Source organism: Berghia stephanieae, chromosome 11 (genome assembly GCF_034508935.2).
Source record: "Berghia stephanieae isolate SIO BIC M18660-M18661 chromosome 11, UCSD_Bste_1.3, whole genome shotgun sequence".
In the NCBI taxonomy this organism is placed as follows: domain Eukaryota; kingdom Metazoa; phylum Mollusca; class Gastropoda; order Nudibranchia; family Aeolidiidae; genus Berghia; species Berghia stephanieae.
In genome coordinates, this window is record NC_088370.1 from 31,056,853 (window position 1) to 31,069,352 (window position 12,500).

Consider the following 12,500-nt stretch of genomic DNA (forward strand, 5'->3'; position numbering starts at 1 on the left):
ACCAGTGGACTGAAAACACAGCTGTGTATTCAGTCCACCGGAAATAAAAATATTTAAAAAGGACCAAATATCGTCTATACTTGTTACCTTAATCGATATTGACGGCATTGATACTGAGCCTTTTATAGGCATCATCAGAAATGGACAGGCATAAAATTTATTTCAATTCAACGGCTTAATAATATCATTTACAGCGTTTAATTTACTCTCGGAAAATCTTGATTGAGAGTTGTTCGAAACCGGGCACTGAAATAGATCTCAATTCTCGAAACCGATTTATCAAACTTGACGAGATTCTTACCGTGACTTTTAACATTTTTATTTATATACTTTTACTCACTTTTAAGATTATTATTTTAATTAGAACGCAATGAGACGTCAAAATGTATTTCCTTGAGCATTTCTTGTACGTAACAATATGACTCCGATGAAAAACGAAACCAAAACGAACAAACAAAACAAAAACCAACGAAAAAACACACCAAACCCCCCCCCCAAAAAAAAAAACAAAAACAAAGAGAACAACTTTATAGTTATACTTTATAGTCTTGAATGTGTTTAAAAGGAGCGTCAGAGAGAGAGAGAGAGAGAGAGAGAGAGAGAGAGAGAGAGAGAGAGAGAGAGAGAGAGAGAGAGAGAGAGAGAGAGAGAGAGGTTAAGGACTGCTTTGTAGCTACTTGTACTCGCACAATTATTTTTTTCAGAGGCACAGCCCTGGTCGAGGCCAGTGATCGATGTGAAAAGTGACCAAGTAGAACCTTGCTTGGGAAAATAATAATAAAACTCTGATCTCCTTGGAAAACTCATCGGTTTTGATATTCACAAAAATTCTAACGGACTAGGAAAAATAGATATAAATGTTAATTTTAAATTAATTGTAGAAACATTATTCTCTGTCTGGGCAATTTTGGCCACATTGGCCAGGCCAATGGCTATCTAGTAGCAGGCGCCAGATTTCGAACAACTTTCAATCAAGACTTTCTGAGAGTAGATAAAATACTGTAAATGATATTATTAAGCCGTTGAATTGCCATAAATTATATGTTTGTCCATTTCTGATGATGCCTATAAAAGGCTCAGTATCAATGTCATCAGTAGCGTTTAAGGTAAGTATAGACAATATTTGGTCCTTTTTAAAATGTTTTTATTTCCGTGGACTGAATACACAGCTGTGTTTTCAGTCCACTGGTGGACTATTTATCTCTCTCATCTAGTCATATTGTTTATTTATTATAATGATATAACATAATAAGTATACTGTTATATAATATTTGTTTGATAAAATGCTGCTTTATAAAATGTTGTATAATTTCATGGTACTTTTGTCTTTTTTAAACTATCTGACAGAGTTCTTCCAATCAACGTGTCACAATTGATCGGTAAAGTGTTTGGAATCAATAACACGATGGACGATTTTGTGGGCAGGAACAAGACACAATAGACATTGAATGAGTTTACATTGGTTCTGTTGAGGAGTTGGGAGAGGATTGGGGCATGATATGATTTTGTGGGCAGGAGCAAGACAGAATACACATTGGTTCTATTGAGGAATAGGAGAGGAGGGGAAGGGGACTAATGGGGGTAGGGCCGAGGCCATCTTTATTCAGGCTATTTTTGACCAGCCAATGGGGCTTTTAGGTGTTACATGACCATCCACCGTCTTTAATCGACAACTTTTCATTGTTTCACAACAAACATAGACAAGCTTACCTCAAAGCCTTGTTGGCGAAATGGCCTTCATACAGATGATTTAGCTTCTTTTTTTTTTTAAATGAGCTTTTATATAGCGCAATATCCACTAAACTTGCTCAAAGCGCTTTACAAGGGGTCCCTGGTCAACAGCAACACTTAACATTTAGGATAGGACATGATGCCTGTTAGGCGATATTACATTTTTTTTTTTCGGACAGAGACAACGCTGCTAACAGCCAGGTACTCATTTTACACATGAGTATGGTGAGAGAATGTGAGTAAAGAGCCTTTTCCATGGTCTCAACTATGCGCAGAGCGAGGCTCAAACCCAGGACCTTCCGATCCGAAAGCGAGTGTCATACCACTAGACCACATAGCCGCCTTTATACAGATGATCTTGGGTTGAGCAGTAATTTCCTAATCAGCCCAAACATTTCAAGAGCACTAAGTCATAAGATGATACCAGATAGCCTACTACTACGAAAAATTCTTGGAATTACGAAATTTTGGCTCCAATTTCAGAAATTAATGAGCATCTTTAAGTCATTAAAATTATTGTAAATAAAAGTTGATGCCAAACTACATAATTTTAAGGATTTTGAGGTGTAATTAAATCCTTGCACAAGTAAATTGTTGATTTTTAAGGTTAACTATAGCGAGTTCTATTTTATAACTCCACAAACTACGAATTTTTAACTTTTCATGTCGGCAGGTCTGCGATACACGTGCTGTAAAATCCTTGATAAAACTAATCAAATGTCGCACTTTTTTCTGTTTTTTTTTCTGGTTATTTTTATTTTGTTTCTATCATCGTTTTCTTTCCCCTTATGCTTTTGTTGTGTAATTGATTTTTTTCATCACAGCTTTAATAAATGTTTTCATTATTTACTCACTGACCTCTGTCCAGGGAATATCATTTTTTAGAACTGCTTAAAATAAAAATTAGAATTGAAAACAAAAGTAAAACCAGCACAAGTTGTTTTAGAATCTATTTGTAATGCATTATAGCAATTTAGTAATTCAAATAAGAAAATAAACATCCACCATGCTATGTGTGTCAGGCTCTATTTTCATAAATCTGCTCCACGTTTTTTTCTCCCTTCAGTGATCAGAAATTACTTTGCTATTGCCATACTGTCAAAGTGACAAATTAGGGACCAGGCACTTGTCTAAGATAAAAATTCTGAAAAGGTGTGTATCAAGCAGAGCCAGTTAAAGCAGAAAGAAAAATACAAGAAAAAAAAATAATAATCACAAAAAATCATTACTGCCTCGACTGAAGAGTTGGGGCAGGTGGATATTTTGGTATGATTTTTATTTGGGGTTCTACTGGATACTGACCTTTTCTTCTTCTTCTTCTTCTTCTCCTTCTTCTTCTTCTTCTTCTTCTTCTTCTTCTTCTTCTTCTTCTTCTTCTTCTTCTTCTTCTCCCTCTTCTTCTTCTTCTTCATCTTCTTCTTCTTCTTCTTCTTCTTCTTCTTCTTCTTCTTCTTCTTCTTCTTCTTCTTCTTCTTCTTCTTCTTCTTCTTCTTCTTCTCATATGTCTTTATATCTGGAGTACCATTTAGAAGAAGAAGGTACTCGCCATTTTGAGTTCTTCTAGCGGGCCGAAAACATTTTTTTGTGGATAAGTTGCAGAGGACCATATCTCTTCTCTATGGGTTTAGTATTTTTTGCATCTCTGCAGTCTAAGCTCTGCATCTTCCTCCTCCTCACCACAAGAGCAGACCGGTGACTGTGTCAGTTTCATGCGTCTGCACATTATATACTTTTTAAGTCTATTGTGTCCTGTCCTGAAGCGGAACAGGATTACTTGTCATGTCTGGGCAGCATTTGGAAATCATCTGAACGCATTGGTGTTGTATGAATGCTCTTAATTATGTGTTTTGTCTCGCTTAAATTATGCTATATGTTTTGTTATTCCTTTTTGGCAGTAGTTTTTGCGAGTCTTATCAGCTTCTTCATTTGCTGATACGCCACAATGAGCTGGAATCTTTTCAAGAACCCTTCTGACAGCGTTTAAACTCTGAAGAGTTTCTTTAGTCAAATGTGTGAACTTGAGACCTAAAATGCTAATTTTACATAAAACTCGTTATACTAGACAAGTCTGTCTTCTGGAGTACATGTGAAATTGTGTTTCTTGAATGCACAGCAGTTGATAACATTCTATCCTTTGGCAAACGAATGAAATTTTTCAGTTTTGCCTTTTTGTCAATATTACAGATTCATTACAATTTTGCTGATCTTAGTCGTTTGATTGATGCCTTTCAAAAACAAAAATATACATTATATGTATACACGAAAACTTGCCATTATTTATCTCCATGGGGAAGTTGTAGGGTCTAGTCCAAGGGATGACTGAATCACAAGTCAGCATCTATATAACAGAATACGATAAGCTCATTAACAATATATTATTTTTAACATTTACATATTCTCAAAATAATTCAATGTTTATATGACATATTTTCTTGTTAAGATTTTAAAAAAGTTTTTACTTATCTTTAAAGTATTTGCCTGTTTTTCATTCTTTAAATGAATACATGTAAACACTTTTCATAACCTTTTATTTACGTTGCCAAAATGTGAAACAGTCTCCATGTAATGACATGAAATATTGATAAGAGTGAAATTACCCGTCAACTGGGGTAACTTTGCCTAAAGGAGAAACTTTGCCTCTTGAATGTTGGACCAATACAAGATCGTTTAGTTCTGTGGCAATTATTTCCTTTGATACAAATTCAAGCCTTTTAAAAGGTACCATAACTGAAACAAAGCTGAGATTATTCAAAATGCTCCAAATTCACAGAGGCAAAGTTTCCCCTCGAAGCAAAGCTAGTCCAATCAACGGTGTCATGTTTCTATGCACTACTACTCCACCTTTGATGCAACATTATGTTTTAAATTGAAACGGAACCTTAACGTTACTGTGTTGTTGCTGCCTATTGCCTTAATCATTGAGTCGTGGGTGGGGTCTCTTGATCTCCCATGGTCCATGGTGGGCAGGAGGTCACTAACTGCATCTTCTATCCCCCTATATCTGTTTTCTGAGTTGCTTTCTATCTTTGTCTTGGAATGAGATTACTTAGTTTTGTCCTGACTCTGGCCGGAGTTCCTGGCTGGGAGGGAAACAGTCGATTGTGTAGTTATTGTTTTGGGAGATTATATTTTTCTCCTTGTAAATCATCTCTCTGTTATGTACTGTTATTTTTTTATTTTTAACATTTGATTTGTAAACATTTGAGTGTATACCTCTTAGTGGGCACATGTGGTGGTGTTTGGATGAGACTTTTAGGTGATCTCAAACTAAGTATACTGAAAGGATACTCTTGGAATCTACATCTGTTCTCTATTTGAACCAATTCCCCTCAGTCTTGCTTTTTCTTTGGTACTTCAATTGTAATTCTAGAACTTTATACTATCCAATTTTCTTCCTTTTTACTGGTGCTGATATGACCTAAATGTGTTGTATTCGCCGTAAAACCCTTAAGAACAAACAAAACAAAGCGGTATCATGTTGGGATGTACTACTACATTTTAAAAATTGAAAATATAGCCACAATTGGATTCAATAGTCTGATGTCACGCCCGCCCAGCACCGAGCAGTTTGGTTCTAAACAGAGAAAATCGGTACTTTTTATTCTTCATGCTGGCTATAACTTTTTCACATATCATGTGATCAGAATGTATAAAAGTCAAAGCATGATCAGATTTATATTTCTCCTCTGGATACACTTTAATGCTCGTTGGAGATGTATTTCATAAGGGCATTCGCCATTGTTCCGATAGTTTAGAACCAGTTACTAAGTTGCCATGCGTCATTATGAGGGAAGTGACGTCACAACTGTTGAAGCCTATTATGAATCGTTGAGTAAATTTCTCTTCCACATGTTGGAGAATAAATACGATTTCTGACATTAGTTTTGGGAAATTAATTTTTTTTTCTGGTGTGATGAATATTACACTTTAGTGTATGTACTTCTATAATGTGTGTTTTCTGGTATGTAACTTTCGAGGTGTCTCCACTAGTCAATGCAATTACTTTGTCTGAATTATTTCTGTGATCTCACTATACAATACTATTATCTTGGATCTAATTTGTTCCCATTAATCTTTTACCTTCCTTTTCTTCTTGTTACTGGCGCTAATGTTTATGACCTTAATTTTTCAGACCGTCCAATCCCTGTTGGGTTTAAAGAAATCAAACCAAACAAACAAACAAACTATTTCTGACATTGCACCAAGCTCCAAGTTGACATTTATCATTATCTTATTTCTAAACTCACTCTTAGGGATTGGATTCTTCTCAGCATAGTACAGTTTTGAGATGATAGGTCACATATGTGTATACCGGGCCGTGGCAAAAGTATTCAAACGTCAATTTCGTCAGACAGAGCTGCCTTACTTGAAATTTTAAAAATTCGTAGTTTCCAAGGGAAAAATAGAAAAATTAACTTTAACCCTCTCCTCACCACCCATAGAAAATTGTCACATTCGTTACAATGCATCCAAGAATTTTCTTATTCTGATTTCTTTTGTTATAGTTACGCTATAAAAACTCGACACTTTGTTGCAGAGCTCAAATTTCTATACATAATATAGGTCCTACTCGTTACTATCTTTTTGAAAAATCTATCTTTGTGTTGGGTGAGTATGAAGTTTCGGTAATAATTCTGAAAATAGCTGGTAAAGAGAGAGCTGAATGGTTTTAGAAATGAACAATTTGCCTTCAGCATGATCTATAAACGGTTCAAAGTTCTGAATATAAATTCTACAGAGTTAAACTTTCCTTCTCAACAAGATTTATTGAGTCAATGAGGCAAACGCAGTTCTGTAGTTGGAGCCAAAAATTCACACTTCTACCAATGTTTCGTAGTACCAGGCAGCTCAATCCCGATTTCCGGCTTTTCGAAATGGCTTTTAATTTATTTCCAGCATCTAGATCATCTCAACATTATACCGTTTTGAGGCAGTAGGTCACTTTTCAAAATAAATCTGAGGCTTTTTTTTTCAGGATTTTATTTTTGCTTGACCTACTTGCCCCCATGACTTCTTCACTTTTGCTAATTCAGTTGGTTCCTTATTGATATTAGGTTTATGAAATGACAAGTATTATGTATAAAACAATGTAATTGAATTTAGTCATGAATGTGATAGATAGATTATACGCTTGCATTTAAATATCATATAATTGAACAAAAATTTATATATCCATCTAAATTTGTTGTTATCGACGTGTACTTATTTGCTAGTCTGATAATCGAGATTTTTATGGTCTCATTGTTGTAACGGAAATGCTCTCAAATAAATGCAAATTATAGACCATTACAAAATGGAGAGAAAAGACATAGGGAGTGAATGTGACTCATATATAAGGAAACAGAAAACAAAAAACAAACGACGTTTCAGCCTTTGAAAAAGGCCAAAGACCGAAACGTCATTTGTTTTGTGTTGTTCCCTTATATACGAGTCACATTTACTCCCTTTATCTCTCTCTCTCTCCATCTTATTGGCTCATTTAGGCACCTTTATTTTTATTACCATTACAACATTGTTAAATCAAGCCCCATTATTGCGTTCGGGTATCAGACCTGCAAATGTGTGCACGACGGTGTTATATAAATGTGTTTATTCCTGATGAATTGCTTGTTAATTTGATATTAAAATTATTACCAAAGTTTTGTATATGTATTGCTATTTATATGTACAGATACCTCTGGGTTTTCTTTAACTTTCCTTGACCTCCCTTACCTCTTGGATTTCTTTAACTTTCCTTGACCTTCCTTACCCCTTTGATTTCTTTAACTGTCCTTGACCTCCCTTACCCTTGGATTTCTTTAACTTTCCTTGACCTTCCTTACCCCTTGGATTTCTTTAACTTCCTTGACCTCCTTACCTCTTGGATTTCTTTAACTTTCCTTGGCCTCCCTTACCCCTTGGATTTCTTTAACTTTCCTTGACCTCCCTTACCCCTTGGATTTCTTTAACTTTCCTTGACCTTCCTTACCCCTTGATTTCTTTAACTTTCCTTGACCTTCCTTACCCTTGAATTTCTTTAACTTTCCTTGACCTTCCTTACCCCTTGGATTTCTTTAACTTTCCTTGACCTTCCTTACCCCTTGGATTTCTTTAACTTTCCTTGACCTTCTTTATCCCTTGGATTTCTTTAACTTTCCTTGACCTTCTTTATCCCTTGGATTTCTTTAACTTTCCTTGACCTCCCTTACCCCTTGGATTTCTTTAACTTTCCTTGACCTTTATCCCTTCGAAGCGTGACCATCAGTAATAAAAACATTACATAATACAGATTTGGATATACGAACACAAGCTCACACGCATCCAATTACACACACACACACACACTGTACACACATACAATACATACATACACATATTATATATGTCGTGTACATGTACACATTCAATATACACACTCGCACACACATGCATACTCACAGACTCATAAAGATATACACACATAAACGTGCATAGATATACATACACATCTATAAACATACACACGACATACATACACACCCATACAAAAATGTGCACAAGCGCACACACACACACAAGCACATACGCACTTTGCAATAATTCCTGGCATAATCCAATTTAAATACTTCCCACAGATATAGGTTTTCAGTTTATTTTTTAATTTATCAACGCTGCTTTCAAGTCTGACTGACAGTGGGAGTGAATTCCAAGTGATGGGGCCCTTAACACTTACGTTCACTGACGCAAAACGTTAAACCGAGTTCATTGCCTTGGGTTCACTCAGTAGTGTCCACATCTCACAGTCCCATACCACTTGTATCTCATCCTATAGTCCTTTGATCATTCCCCATTTGTCTGGGTGGGGTTCCTGTCTTCCCATAGTGGGCAGGGAGGTACATACTGTGTCTTCTATCCCCATATGTCTGTTTTCCAACATGCTTTCTGTCCTTGTCTTGGAATGAGATTACTTGGTTTTGTCCTGGCCCTGACCGGAGTCCTGGCTTTGGTGGAAACAGTCAAATGCATAGTTATTGTTTTGGGAGATGATATTTTTTTCCTTGTAAATCATCTCTATGTTATGTATTATTATATTTGTTATTGAATATATGATGTAAGCATTTGAGTGTATTCCTCTTTGTTGGATTTTGTGCTTGTGTCCGGATGAGACTTATATGTGATCTCAAACTAAGTACATTGGTGGTATGCTCTTGGAATCTAATTCTGATCCCTATTTGTTCCCAGTTCCCCTATGTCTTACTTTTTCTTGGGTGCTTTAATTGTAATTCTAGAACTTTTTACTATTCCATTTTCTTCCTTTTTACTGGCGCTGATATAACCTAAATGTGTTGCTAGCGCCGTAAAACCCATAAAAACAAAAAACATTCCCCATTTGTGTCCATCCCCATTGTTCTGGGTACACTCCCCACTGGTGTCCACCTCACATAGTTCTGGTTTCACTCCCCATTGATATCTACCTTCCATAGCCTCGGGTTTACTCGATATTCACTTGTATCCATATCTGAAGTCCCGGGGTCGCTCCTCATTGGTGTCTTTCCATTTTTTAAATCTCAGGTTTACTCTCCACTGGGTGTTTTCTTCCTCAGCCTTTGCTTCACTTCCCATTATCCACATCTCACTGTCACTGGTATTCACTCTTAGAAAGTCATGGGTTCTCTCCCAACGTGTGCCTACCTCTTTTGTTATCTGGTTCACTTCCCACTGGTGCCCACCTACAATAAACTGGTTCACTCCCCACTGGAGTGGATTTCGGTGGATTTCAGTAGATTTCGGTATTCAGTCGTACCACCGTCTATCTGACCTCTATTTTTCCTGGATCCCAGAGAACCATTGTGCCTTCGGGCCCATGAAAACTCACTGAACCTATGGAGCACAATGCCCATGCGAGGATCTGTAGATCCATCAGCTACAGACGAAGATGAGGAGGAATATGAAGAAGGAGGAGGAAGAGGGGGAGAAGAAGAAGGAGGAGGAGGAGGAGGATGATGGGGACGAGAAGAAAAAGGAAATGGTGATGATGATGATGGTGATAATACGAGAAATGGAAAAGCAATTTTAAAAAGAAAAGTCATACAACCCATTTTTACAGCTCGCGTCTTGTCCAGTTGTGACATACAATTTTGATTGTTACATAGTCGAACCTAACCTTAAATACTGGTATAAACCCGGAGAATTCAACCCTTTGGCTCTTATATGTGTGCATTTATCGGTGATAATGGCACAGAAAAACTATCTTAACTCATATTACGACAATTTTGGTTTTTCCCCCTCCAAATATATTTCGACATACAATAGTCTCGCTCCCAATAAAATACTTCCAAACTATCGTAAATTTAATAACTCATAATCCAAGTAATCTATTCTCGCCACTTTTTACGTACGATTAGTAAAATTCTCGTGTATCTAAGGATTATTATGAATTTTAAACATTTTTCTTGTCTCTCCTGAAAAGCGATAGTTTTGCACCCTACCTTCGATAGACAGCCAGCCACAAGAACCATAGCCATCATTAACTTATATCCTGACACTGACCAAAAAATGACGTCAAAAGACAAGTCTTTGGCCGCAAAAGAAGACAACTCATGAGTTGTATTCAATAGTTCAACCAATGGGATCACTTGTTTCATTGGGCTCTACGAACGACAACTCACTAGACCTAAATAATGACGTCAAACTGTATGTCCTCGAGGGCTCTTGCGAAGCCATCGTTAAGTTATAGCGTGGCCTTCGTAAAGTCATGGCCTGATACTGACCAAAAAATGACGTCAAAATGCCAGTCTTTTACCACAAAAGAAAACAAATCGTGAGTTGCATTCAGTAGTTCAACCAATGAAATAACTTGTTTCCATGAGCTCTGCTGACAACTCACTAGGCGGTGCAAAAACCAAATAATAGATAGTATGCAGATGACGTCACTCAGGTCTTTGTTATTGTTTTTGCCATCCGCGTTTGTGAGTTGTTCTCATTAAACTGTATTAACCAGACTATAAAACTTCATGGTTACATAGACTTTGTGTGTTGGTCCGTTATACTTCCGGATGGCAATGTTGTGAACTCCTTGGCCAAGCGCATTCTATCTATACTTTTGGATTTCAGTATCAGGCTATCGATAGTTCGAAGATGACGTCACTCAGGCCTTTGTTATTATTTCTGCCATTCGCGTTTGTGAGTTGTTACCACTAAACTGTATTAACCAGACTATAAAAGTTCATGGTTACACAGAGTTTGCGTGTTGGTCCGTTATACTTCCGGATGGCAATGTTGTGAACTCCTTGGCCAAACGCATTCTGACTGACATTTTGACGTCATTTTTTGGTCAGTGTCAGGCTATAAGTGAACGATGGCTACGGTTCTAGCGTCAGGCTATAATTTAACGATGGCTACGCTAGAACCCACAAGAACTTATAGATAGAATGCGCTTGGCCAAGAAGTTCACAACATTGCCATCCGGAAGTATAACGGACCAACACACAAACTCTGTGTAACCATGAACTTTTATAGTCTGGTTAATACAGTTTAGTGAGAACAACTCACAAACTCGGATGGCAAAAACATAACAAGGCCTGAGTGACGTCATCTGCATACTATCTATAGTTCGACGTAATGTTTAAGTTTTTTTGCACCGTCTGGTGAATTGTCGTTAGTAGAGCTCAAGGCATCAAGTGATTCCATTGGTTGAACTATTGAATGCAACTCACGATTTGTTTTCTTTGTAGCGAAAGACTTGTCTTTTGACGTCATTTTTTGGTCAGTGTCAGGCAATGGCCACGATCGAACCCACTCTCTTTGGTTCTATAGATAGTATGCGCTTGGCTAAGAAGCTCACAACATTGCCATCCGGAAGTATAACGGACCAACACACACAAAACTATGTGTAACCATGAACTTTTATAGTCTGGTTAATACAGTTCAGTGAGAATAACTCACAAACGCGGATGGCAAAATATAACAACAAAGGCTTGAGTGACGTCATCTTCGAACTATCTATAGATAGTATGCGCTTGGCTAAAAGTTCATAACATTGCCATCCGGAGTGTAATGGACCAACACACACAACTCTGTGCAACCTTGAACGTTTATAGTCTGTTAATACAGCTTAGTGAGTTTTACTAAAAAACGCGGATGGCAAAAAACAATAACAAAGACCTGAGTGACGTCAACTTCGAACCATCTATAGTCTGATTAATACAGTTTAATGAGAATTACTCAAAAACGTGGATGGCTAAAAGCAATAACAATGACATGAGTGGCGTCAACTTCATACCGCATCGAAAGATAGTTCGAGGATGACGTCACTCAGGTCTCTGTTATTGTTTTTTGCCATCCGCGTTTATGAGTAATACTCACTGAACTGTATTAACCCGACTATAAACGTTTATGGATACACACAGTTTTGTGTGTCGGTCCGTTATACTTCCGGATGGCAATGTTGTGAGCTTCTTAGCCAAGCGCATACTATCTATAGGTTCAGACTGTGACAGGTGTAAATATTGTTGACATGGTAAAGATTGATTACTGGTATTATTCTGAGTTGTTCTGACAAAACACAGTATTCTTTTTTCCCCCCGTTTTGGTCAGAAAACTTTTGTTTTAAATATTAATCAGTTAACCAATTAACTGACTGAAAGCTAGAAAGACACGTATTTATAAATTTGGCCAGAAAACTCGTCCTTCAAATATTGATTGATTTAAATGACTTGGCACAAAAACTCTGACCTGGGACCACACGAGGTCTTCCTTAAGTTCCACATACCCTTACAGAGAGAACGTCAACATAGCATGCGTCTCTTATC